The 12908-nt window shown below is 38.4% G+C and overlaps 1 long non-coding RNA gene across 1 annotated transcript; it reads left to right on the forward strand.

Annotated features, from left to right (window-relative positions):
- The first annotated feature begins 209 nt into the window (after positions 1-209).
- On the forward strand, positions 210-12523 carry LOC125915309 (uncharacterized). Its single transcript, XR_007455624.1, has 3 exons — positions 210-332; positions 2251-2331; positions 12434-12523. It is a non-coding gene; the product is annotated as an uncharacterized LOC125915309 (long non-coding RNA).
- Positions 12524-12908: the final 385 nt, after the last annotated feature.

The raw sequence follows: 12908 nt of genomic DNA on the forward strand, positions 1-12908 counted from the left end.
ACATATACATATACATATACACATATACATCCGGATATAGACCTTGCTAAATTTACTTTTTACTTCTGGTGGTTTCTTTGCAGACTCCTTTGAGTTTTCTACATCCACATAGTATTTTCTGTAAATCATGTATCTCTGAATAAACATAGCTTTATTTCTGTACGATCTGCATGTCTTTTGTTTCTCTTTCTTACCCTACATTTGCAGAGACCAACAGTTATCTGCACAGCAATACTGGGCGTTTCTCTTCCAGTTGAGCTTTGTAGCTGACAGTACAGCTGTCTATGAGTGATCTTATCCCCTCTGGGAGAAGGAGAGGAGATGCATTTCAGGTGGGTACAGTATCCACCCTGGCTTAAAAGCCAAGGACTGCAATATATCTTGTAATAATTGCATAACCAGCTTTTAGGGGCCTGGCTGAAAATGACTACTTACCAATATTAACTGGCCCATTCCACTCATATGATATACGGAGATATAGGTACAGCTAGAGATGGAGACATAGATGCTGATGATATATAGACATAAATATCTGTGTTTGTATCTGTATGAAGATAAGGTCTTTGCAATGATTTTTTGCATCTGACACCAAAAGCAAAGGCAACAAAAGCAAAAATAAACAAGGAGGACTACATCACACCAAAAAGCTTCTGCACCGAAGAAAGAAGGCAATGAAATGAAAAGCCAACGTGCTGAATGAGAAAAAGTATTTGCAAATCGTATTCCTGATAAAAGATTAATATACAAAATATATAAAGACCCTGTACAACTCAATACCAAAAACACAGTATGATTTAAAATGAGCAGAGGACCTGAATAGACGTTTTTTTAATAGGTACATGAAAAGGTGCTCAACATCACTAATCATCAGAGAAATGCATCAAAACCATGATGAGAAAAAAAAAAAAAAAAACCCGCCTGACACCTGTCAGAATGGCTGTCATCAAAAGACAAGGAATAACAAGTGTTGGTGAGAGGATGTAGAGAAAAGGGAACTTGTGCATAATTGGTGAGCATGTAATTAGTGCAGCCAGTATGGAAACAATTATAGACATTCCTCAAAACATTAAAAAATAGAAGGGCGCCTGGGGGGCTCAGTTGGTTAAGTGTCTGACTTTGGCTCAGTTCATGATCTCACAGTTCGTGAGTTCGAGCCCTGTGTTGGGCTCCTCACTGCCTGGGCAGAGCCTGCTTAGGATTCTCCCTATCTCTGCCCCTCCCCGACTTGTGCTCGCACTCTCTCTCTCTCTGATAAATAAATAAACTTTAAAAAAAAAAAACAGAACTACAACGTGATCCTGCAATTTCACTTCTGGATATTTGTCGAAGAGAAGGAAAACACTGTCTTGAAGAGATATCTGACCTCATGTTCATTGCCGCATTATTCACAGTAGCCAACCCATGGAAGCAACCGAGGTGTCCGTCAATGTATTCATGGATAAAGAAGATGAATGGATACGGATATTATTCAGCCCTAAAAAAAAAAAAAAGAAGAATTAAATCTTGCCATTTGTGACAACATGGATGGGCCTTGAGGGGCCATTTATGAAATAAATCAGACAGAAAAAGGCAAATAGCATTATGATCTCACTTCTTTTTTTTTTTTTTTAACGTTTATTTATTTTTGAGACAGAGAGAGAGAGCATGAACAGGGGAAGGTCAGAGAAAGAGGGAGACACAGAATCTGAAACAGGCTCCAGGCTCTGAGCTGTCAGCACAGAGCCCAACGCGGGGCTTGAACTCACGGACCGCGAGATCATGACCTGAGCCAAAGTCGGACGCCCAACTGACTGAGCCACCCAGGCACCCCTATGATCTCACTTCTACATGAAATCCAAAAAACACTGAACTCCTATATAAACAGAACAGATTGGTGTTTGTCAGAGGTAGGGGTTGAGGGTGTGCAGAATAAGTAAAGGTGAAGGTAGTCAAAAGGTACAAACTTCCAGTTATAAAATAAATAAATCCTGGATATGTAATGTACAGCATGATGACTATAGTTAATCATATTATATTGTATACTTGAAGTTTTCTAAGAGAGTATATCTTAAAAGTCCTTGTCACAACAAAAAAAAATTATAACTGGTGATGATCTCACCTAGACTTGTGGTTATCACTTTGCAATATATATAAATATCAAATCATTATGTTGTACATCTGAAACTAATATAATGTTATATGTCAATTAGAATTAATTCATTGCCAGACACCGTATCAATAGCTTTTAAAAAATCATGATCATCTCAACAGATGCAGAAAAAAGCGTGTGACAAACTCCAACATCCTTTCGTTAGAAAAGAACAAAGAATAAAAGTGAATCTCCTCGACCTGGTAAGGCATGGACAAAAACCCACAGCAAATGTGTACGTAATGGTCGAAGATGGATGCTTTATCCCTAAGATGAGGAACAAGATTAGAATGTCCACTCTCACCCCTTTTACTCAATATTTTACTGGAGTCTCTAGCCAAGGCAATTCAGCAAGAGAAAGAAAAAAAATGCCATCCAAATTGAAAAAGCATAAGTAAAACTATCCACAGAGATATGCATCTTATATAGAGAGTATCTAAAGGAATACACTAAAAATATTTTTTAAAATGTTTAATGTTTATTATTTATTTTTGAGAGAGAGACAGACAGACAGAGTGCAAGCAGGGGAGGGGCAGAGAGAGAGGGAGACACAGAATCCAAAGCAGGCTCCGGGCTCTGAGCTGTCAGCACAGAGCCCGATGCAGGGCTCAAACCCACAAACCACGAGATCATGACCTGAGCCAAAGTTCGACGCTTAACTGACTGAGCCACCCAGGCGCTCCAATACACTAAAAAAATATTAAAACTAATAAACAATTTCATCAAGATTACCAGATACAAAACATTATACAAAAATCAATTATCTTTCTATATACTTATGCTGAACCAATAAAAAAATGAAATTAAGACAACCATTTCATTTTCAATACCGTCATAAAAATAAAATATTTAGGAATAAATTTAACAAGAAGTTTCCTGTTTATACTCTGAAGACTGCAAAAACTGTTGAAAGAGATTTTGAAAGATATAAACAATATGAAAAACAACTCCTGTTCATGAATAAGATTTGATTTAAGGTGGTGAGACTTCCCAAACCAATCTGCAGATTCAACATGATCCCTGTTAGAATTCCAGTTGTCGTTTTGTTGAGATTTACAATCTGATTCTCAAATTCATAAGGAATTGCAAAGGACCCCAATTAACCAAACATCTTGAAAAAGAAGCACAGCGTAAGACTCACACTTCTCTATTTCAAAAGCTACTACAATGCAGTGGCAATCAAGACAGTGTGGTATTGGTGTAGGGTAGATAGATAGATAATGGAATAAATTAGGAGTCCAGAAATCCATATGTCTATGGTCAACTTTTTTTTGATAAGGGTGCTAAGACCATTCAATAGGAGAAAAATAGTTTTTTCAATAAATGGTGGTGGAACAGCTAACTGTACAGCCACATGCAAAAGAATGACATTTTCTTCTACCATTACCATTATCTTTTACCATATACAAAAATTAACTCAAAATGGATCAACTACCTAAATGAGTTAAAAACGTTATAGATAAAACTCTTAGGAGAAAACATAGGAGTAAATCTTCAGGACCTTTTGTTTGTTGTATTTGGCCAAGGATTCTTAGGCAAGATATCAAAGCACAAGCAAAAGAAACAGATAAAATGGATTACATCAAAATTTAAAAACTTGTGCTTTTTAAAGGATATAATCAAGAAATTGAGAAGAAAAACCACAGAATGGAAGAAAATATTTATACATCATATATCTGATTAGGAACTTGTCTCCATATGCATGTAAGAAACACAACTCAATTAAAAAAAAAACAGACGAAAAGAAGACTCAAAAAACAGGCAAAGTACCCTCATGACCAATTTGCACATGAGATGTTCAACAGCATTAGTCATCAGGGAAATGCAAATCAAAACCACAATGATATACCATTTCATACCAACTAGGTTGACTAGAATCAGAAAGGAAGATAACAAATGTGGGGGAGAATATGGAGAAATTGGAAGCCTTAAACACTGTTAGTGGGAATGTAAAAGGGTGCAGACACTTTGGAAAACAGTCTGTCAGTTGCTCAAAATATTAAACCTAAGAGTTATCCTATATCCCAGCAATTCTACTCCAAGGCATGGACACAAGAGAAATGAAAACATATGTCCACACAGAAACTGTATATGAATGATTATAGCATTATTTATAGTGGCCAAAAGGTATCAACAATGTAAATGTCCATCAACTGATAAATGGATAAATGAATGTGGTGTATTCATACAATGGAACATTATTCAGTCATAAAAAGGAACGAAGCATCGATACATGCTACAACATGGATGAACTTTGAAAACATTACACTAAGTGAAAGAAGACCATCACAAAAAAACCACATATTATATGATTTCATTCATATGAAGTATCCAGAACATGGACTCTCTTGACACAAAAAGTAGGTTAGCGGTTGCCTAGAACTTGAAGGGGTAGGGAGATAGAGGGTTGTAGCTGAACAGTAGGAGGTTTCTTTTTGAGGTGATAAAAAAATCTAAAATTGATCTTGGTGATGGTTGCTGGCCCTTGGAATTTCCTAAGTAAGGAGAGTAATAAAGGTGACTTTTGTCATGTTAATGATGTGGCTTTTGGAAAACCCCCAGGTAACCTCAGGATGGGGGGGAAGTATGTCAATAGAGAGTTGAAACTTTCAGTCCCTCCACCTGCCTCTGGGGAGAGGACCTGGAGAAAATCAAGTTCAATCACCAATGACCAATGATTAAATCAACCATGCCTATGTCACAAAGCCTCCATTAAAAACCCAAGAAGGACAGGGTTTAGCGAGCTTCCCTGTTTGTGATCAGAATGCATTTATGTGCCTAGAGGGTGGTGTACCCAAATTCCACAGGGAAAGAAACTCTGTATTTGGGACCTTTCCAGACCTTGGCCTGTGTATCTCTTCATCTAGCGATTCATTCATATCCTTTAATATCCTCTATAGTAAAGTGGTAATCTAGTAGTAAGTAAACTGGTGTCTGGAGTTCTGTGAGTTGCTCTAGCAAATTAATAGAACCTCTGGAGAAAGTCACGGGAACCTCCAGTTTATAGCCAGTCAGTCAGAAGCACGGGTAACAACCTGGGATTTGTGACTGGCACCTGAAACAGAGGCAGTCTTGTGGGACTGAGCCCTTAAGGGATCTGACACTATCTCCTAGCGGATAGTGTCACAACTGAGCTAAATTTGTAGGACTCTGCAGAGAATTGGAGAACTTCCTGATGTGTATGTAGAAAACCTACCCATCTGGTGTCAGAAGTAATGTGGCAGTGTAAATAAAAGTAGGAGAGAGACACACAGGAGCAACTGTCCATTACAGTTGCACATATCTGTGATTCTACTGCAAACCATTGAACTATATACACTTTAATTGAGTAAATTGTAGGAGCATGTGAACTGTATCTCAATAAAGTTGTTTTTTTTTTTTTTAAAAACCCAAATAACTACAAATATGAATAAAACTACAGCATGAGTACAGATCTGACAGATATTGAAAGGATAATAAGGGACTAAAAAAAACCTTTCTGGGGGGCGCCTGGGTGGCGCAGTCGGTTAAGCGTCCGACTTCAGCCAGGTCACGATCTCGCGGTCCGTGAGTTCCAGCCCCGCGTCGGGCTCTGTGCTGACAGCTCAGAGCCTGGAGCCTGCTTTGGATTCTGTGTCTCCCTCTCTCTCTGCCCCTCCCCACTCACGCTCTGTCTCTCTCTGTCTCTCAAAAATAAATAAATGTTAAAAAAAAAAACTAAAAAAAAAACAAGAACAAAAACAAAAACCTTTCCAGGAAAAGAACTGCAGGCTCAAATGGGTCTACTGGAAAATTCTATCAAACCTATAAGGAAGAAATTTTGCCAGTGTTCTTCTTCTGCACATTCTTTCAGAAAATACAGAAAAAGGAATATTTCCTAGCTTGCTCTGTGTGGCCAGCATTACTCTAACACCAGAATTTAACAAGAAAAGAATACAATGGATTAGTAACTCTCTTGAACGGATATTAAAAATTCTTTCACATTTTAGGAAATTTAAATTCAGCCAAATAGTAATTTGTGTTCTCTTTCTCTCTCTTTTTTTCTCAGTTGGTCTGGTTAGAGGCTTATTGATTTTATTGATATTTCAAAGAACTATCTTTTGAATTCACTGATTTTCTCTATTTCCTGTTTTCAATTTCATTGATTTTTGCTCTAATTCTTATTATTTCTTTTCCTGTGCTTACTTTGGATTTAATTTTCTCTTTTCCTTCTAGCTTCCTAAGGTTGAAACTTAGATTATTGATTTTAGATCTTTTCATCTTTTTGAATATAGGCACTCAATACTATAAATTTCCCCCTAGGCACTGCTTTCACTATATCCCAAAATTTTTGATAAGCTGTGTTTTCATTTCCATTTAGTTCAAAATATTGTTTAACCTATCTTGATATTTCTTCTTTGATCTATGTGTTATTTACAAGTGTGTTGTTTAATCTCCTCGTATTTTGGGATTTTCCAGTTACATTTCAGTTATTATTTTCTAATTTAATTCCAGTGTGGTTTAAGAGCAGGCATTGTAGGAATTATAGTCTTTTAAATTTATTAAGCTCATTTTATGGCCCAATATATGGTCTACCTTGTTGAATGTCCCATGTGAGCTTGAGAAGAATTTGTATTCTGCTGTGGTTGAATGAGGTGGTCTGTAGATGTCAATTATATCTAGTGAATCTATTATGTCATTTGTGTTCAACTTTGTCCTTACAGGTTTTCTGCCTGCTGGATTTGTCCACTTCTGATAGAGGGGTTTGTTAAAGCCTCCAACTATGATAGTGGATTCATTTCCTTCTTCTTACTGTTTTACCAGTTTTTGCCTCCTGTGGTATAGCATGTTCCTGCTATGCGAATATATGTTCAGGAGTATTATGTGCCCTTGGAGAATTGATCCCTTTATCATTATATAATGCCCCTTATCCCTGATAATTTTCCTTGCTTTGACATCTGCTCTGTCTGAAATTAATATAGCTATGCCGCTTTCTTTTGATTGGTGTTAGCATAGTATAGTTTTCTCCATACATTGACTTTTAATCTATATGTGTCTTTACATTTAAAGTGCTTTTCTTGTAGACAACATCCACTTGGGTTATGGTTTTTGATCCATTTTGACAATCTCTGTCTTTGAATTGGTGAATTTAGACCATTGATGTTAAAAGTGATTACTCCTGTGTCAACTGAAAAATGTTAGGAGGCAATAACTAAGCAAAAGCCTTCATTTGGGATCAAATAATTACAATTTGGGGTACCCAGATTTGGGTAGCAACCCAAACAGTGTCCCACTAAGTAGGAGAAACAGGGGTGTTTGAAAGACAAAAGGAATGCATGTACATGTTTACAAAGAGTTTTTATTGGTGTTGGCAGCAGAAAACTAATCTTGGCCAAACGTAATTGCTTGCTAAAGCTATCACTAAGCAAAAACAAGTCGTTACTGTAGCCAGTTGTAGGTGTTTGTGCAGTCCTTGGAATATTTGCAGTTTGGCCCAGTTCAAGAGTTCACGGTTCCACTTGGTGAGGCCCTGCATTAAAGCCCATTTTGTTAAAGGCTCCTTTTTAAAACTCCTTGACATAAATGACTCCATTTTGTTTCACCTTTTATATAGTTGGATTAACATTTACTTTATTTGTTACTGATTTCCTATTTATTGCCCTCGTTCTATGTTCCTGTTTTTTGTCTTCTACTCTCTTCCTGCCTCAACTGAGCATTTTATATTACTCCATTTCTTCTTCTTTTTTTTTTTTTATAACAGGTGTATTTCTCTTTTTCCCTCTTAGTGGTTGCCCTAGAGTTTGCAATATACATTTACAACTGACCCAAGTCTACCTTCAGGTAACACTATACCACTTCACAGGTAGTGTATTTTGTAATAACAAATAATCCAAATTACTCCCTCCCATCATTCATCTATATACAAGCATGTGTAATGATAGATAGATAACATAATCCCATATAATCAAATTATTATTATTTTTAAACAAACTGTTATCTGTTAGAACAATTAAGAATGAGAAAAATAAAAACTTTTTTTTACCTTCACTCATTCCTTCTTTGATGTTCATCCTTTCTTTGAGCAGAACTGAGTTTCTGTCCTATATTATTTTACTTCTCTCTAAAGAACTTCTCTCTCTCTCTCTATATATATATATATATATATATATATATATGTGTGTGTGTGTGTGTGTATTTATATATATATATATATATATATATATATTTTTTTTTTTTTTTTTTTGCAAAGCAGGTCTACTGGAAACAAATTCCCTCAATTTTTGTCTCAGAAAGTCTTTATTTCTCCTTCACTTTTGAAGCATAATTTCACCGAATGTAGAATTACAGGTTAGTAGGTTTTTGTGTTTTTTTCCTCTCAACACGACATTTTTCACTCCATTCTTCTGTTTGCACAGTGTCTGTGGAGATTCAGATGTAATTCCTTGTTGCTCTAGGTAAGGTGTTTTCTCCCCACACCCTGCCTCTTTCAAGATTTTTTCTTTTTTTTTTTAAATGTTCATTTATTTTTGAGACAGAGAGAGAGAGAGAGAGAGCACAAGCAGCAGAGGGACAGAGAGAGAGATACACACAGAATCTGAAGCAGGCTCCAAGCTCTGAGCTGTCAGCACAGAGCCGGATGCGGGGCTTGAACTTACCAGCAGTGAGCTGAAACCAAGAGTCAGACACTTAACCTACTCAGCCACCCAGGTGCCCCTCAAGATTTTTTCTTTATCTTTGATTTTCTGCAGTTTGAAAATGATATGTCTAAGCGTAATTTTATGGCCTGTTGTTTTCTGAGCTTCTTGGATCCCTGGTTTGGTGTCTGACTTTAATTTGGGGAAATTCTCAGTTACTGTTTAAAATATTTCTTCAGGGGGCGCCTGGGTGGCGCAGTCGGTTAAGCGTCCGACTTCAGCCAGGTCACGATCTCACGGTCCGTGAGTTCGAGCCCCGCGTCAGGCTCTGGGCTGATGGCTCGGAGCCTGGAGCCTGCTTCTGATTCTGTGTCTCCCTCTCTCTCTGCCCCTCCCCCGTTCATGCTCTGTCTCTCTCTGTCCCAAAAATAAAAATTAAAAACGTTGAAAAAAAAAAATTAAAAAAATAAATAAATAAAAATAAAATATTTCTTCAGTTACTCTCTTTCTTTCTCCTTTTGGTACTCCCATTGTGTGTATGGTACACCTTTTTAGTTGTCCCACTTTCTTGATTATTCTGTTGTTCTTTTTTTTTTTTTTTTTGTCTTTGTTCTTTTTGTTTTTCAGTTTTGTATGTTTTTATTGAGATATCCTCAAGCTCGGAGATTTCTGTCTTCAGTTGTGTCTGGTCTGCCGGTCAGCCTAGCAAAAGCACTCTTCATTTGTGTTACAGCGTTTTATCTCTAGCATTTGTTTTGGTTCTGTCTTAGGATTTCCATCTGTCGGCTCACATCACGCATCTGTCCTTGTATGCCGGCTACTTGATCCATTAGAGCTCTTAGCATATTAATCATACTTGTTTTATTGATAATTGGATCTGATAATTCTAACATCCTTACCAGTTCTGGTTCAGTTGCTTGCTTTCTATCTTCAGGCTGTGTGTGGGGGGTGCTTTTGGTTTTGGTTTTGTTTTGGCCTTTTAGTAATGTTTTCTTGTAATGCCTTATTTTAGTAATCCTTGTAATGTTTCCTTGATAGGTGAACATGAGGCACTGGGTAACACGGAGCTGCTGTAAGTAGGCCTTTAGTAATGTGGTGGTAACGTGTCGGGGGAAGAGGAGCGTTTTAGAGTCCTCAGTTGTCAGGATTTTAGGAAGCCCGTGCTTCTGCCCGGTGAACTTCACAAGTGTTCCTCAGCTTTTTTCTCCCCTCTCAGGTGGGACAGGATGGCTGGAATGGGCTGGAGTTGGGTATTTCCCTTCTCCCACGTGGAAGGCTTAGAGTGGACTGGAGCGGGGTATTCTCTTCTCCAGTAATGTGGAAGGCTGGAGCCGACTGGCGTTATGTCTTTTCCTTGTTCAGATCACTTAGGCTCTGGCTAACTAGTTTCTCTGGAGGGTGGGCCTTGTTAAGAACAGAGTGCTCTGGGGTGCCTGGGTGGCTCAGTCGGTTGAGTGTCGGACTTTGGCTCAAGTCATAATCTCACGGTTTGTGAGTTCAAGCCCCACGTCAGGCTCTGTGCTGACAGCTCAGAGCCTGGAGCCTGCTTCGGATCCTGTGTCTCCCTCTCTCTCTGCCCCTCACTTGCTTGCTCGCTCTTTCTCTCTCTCTCTCTCTCTCTCTCCCAAAAATAAAACATTAAAAAAGACTTTTTAAACATATCAAAAAAAGAACAGAGTGCTCTGGCATATTTCAAAAATAATTCCTCATTCCCTCCTCACCCCACACACATCAGAATACAAGGGGATTTTTCTCTGCTATTGACTATGGGGACCTGGTCAAGTTCCTGGAAATACTACTCACTGCAGGGGCCTCCCTGTGGAGATTCTCCAGGAGTTTTTAACTTACAGATTTGTCCACATTGTGCTTCCAGTAATTTGTCAACAACGGTTCAGGTTTTCCACCCTGGCACTGGTTCCCACAGTGGTTCCCACTCATGAATCTCTGCTCTGGTAAACCACGACTCCTCATATTCACTTGTCTCCCCAACCTTGGACAGCTGTTTGCCCTGGGTCCTCACCTCTCTCACAGATCGAAGAAGAGTGGTTGATTTTTTCTAAGTTTATTTATTTATTTTGAGAGAGAGAGAGAGTGGGGGTAGGACAGAGAGAGAGAGAGAGAGAGAGAGAGAATCCCAAGCAGGTTCCATACTGTCAGCGTAGAGCCCGACGGGGGGCCTGAACTCACAAACCACGAGATCATGACCTGAGCCAAAATCAACACATGCTTAACTGACTGAGCCACCCAGGCACCCCAAAAGTGGTTGATTTTTTAGTCTGTTCAGGTTTTTTCCTTATTAGGATAGAGTAATGACTTCCCAACTCCTTAAATGTGGAACTAAAAGTCCCCTCATCTTCTTTTTTGGGTGGGGTTTCTGAGGAATAGGTATTCTTAGTTTTATGTCTTTCTTACCTGCTCCCAAATCCCTATCAGCAACCCCTCCAGTCTTATTCTTCTGTCTCTTCTACTATATTGTAGATTCCTTTGGGGAAACTCTGTTATTAGGCTCTCACAGCACAACGTCTAGTGTAGAATCATCACTGAATAAATATTTAATAAAATAATATGTAAAAGATGAAGAAAACACTTGTATTTTTCTTTTTTCCCCAGCTTTAGATAGTTCTTATAGTATGAATTGTCTTAGAAAATACTACGTTTTTAAGAATGAAGTCTACTGAAGACAGCAAGGACTCTACAGTCAACTGGGACTGGGTGATACTATAACTATTGTAATTTGCTATTTTAGGGACTTAGAGTAATGCCAGACCAATTATTTCTTCCAAAAAGACTTATTATATCTCGTTATTCCCTGGAAAAGAGACTCTTCTCTGAATTTTTATGGAGCATGAAAACACTCCTATACAATATGAGACATTCTAGACCTAAAATTTCCAATAATTACAAAGCAGTAGTGAGCTTTTTCTTCCTTTGTTCTTCTAGGTGTGAGAGCCCAGATGCCACATCCTTCCTCTCTAGTAGAGTTAGTGACTGTGTGGGAATGATCGCCCAAGTCCAGATTAAAGAGAAAGATGCCGACAAGACACTTAATTCTTTTTATAAATTATTAAATGTGTTTTCTGAATGTACATTAGGGATGACCCGACCTACAGTGAAATCAGAGTGATGGGACAGCAGCACCCGCCTCTCCTCTGAACTTCACTTCCTTGTTTCAGACATTGGCAGATGCAATAGTAAAGTGTGGCTATACCACATCCATATATATATATTTTTTCTTGTTCTCATTAATTAATCTGCTGCTCGTACATTTTTGTTCTTTTACTCAACTGTGGAGGAAAAATTGACCTGTATGAGTGGTGATGTGTTGAGCCAGGCTTAACTTTTCAAAGTTCTGTGGTTCAGCAAATAGGATGTGGTATATCCTTATATAAGATAAAATACTACATGTGTATTGGAGAAGCCTGCACCATAGATAATATATATATATTACATAATATATGACTATACACACGTGTGTGTGTGTATATATATATATATATATATATATATAAAACATGTCATATTATATACTATTTAATCTTGGTAAGAAAGGGCTCATTGAGGCAAATGCAGAAGAAGACAGCTTTAGGCAGCAAGAGGTCCTGCCCATCCAAGAATAGAGGAAAACTGGCCCGCAGCTTGAGTCTGCCAGGCTAACAGCTGCAACCAGGGAGGACATGGTTGATACTTACTGATCTCTTTCTTCTTTCCACAGCATAACTTCTCGTGGCCAGCGTGTTGACTTCAGATCAGCCTCATCTGAGACTACGCCGTTTTACACGTACACAAATGCCCCGAGCTATCGGGCTTCAGCTTGCTCTAGAAGAACAGAGTGCGGGTTAAGTTTGTTTGACATAACTGGAAGGGCCGAGCCTCTTCCCGTTACTGGCAATTAGGGGTCCCTCCCCATTTCTAGATAGCTTTTTGCTGAGATAGTGTTTCTTTCAGGAGAAGAAAATGAATGGGTTGGTGATCCAATACTTCTGTCTCTAAAGAAACCTGGACAGGTGACGAAGGTGCCCCAAGGCAAGAGAGCTGCGTGCTGTGCTCTAAAAGACAGCAGCAAAAGTGCTGAAGTTTAGCTACTTCCTTAGTGGTGTTCATACTCCACATCAAAGAGAGTACTCTGTCTAGGCAGACCCCAGATGTTCTGAATGAAGGGGAAAATAGAGAATCCTCTTAAAATTCTA

The sequence above is a fragment of the Panthera uncia genome (genome assembly GCF_023721935.1).
Source record: "Panthera uncia isolate 11264 chromosome E2 unlocalized genomic scaffold, Puncia_PCG_1.0 HiC_scaffold_19, whole genome shotgun sequence".
In the NCBI taxonomy this organism is placed as follows: Eukaryota; Metazoa; Chordata; class Mammalia; order Carnivora; family Felidae; genus Panthera; species Panthera uncia.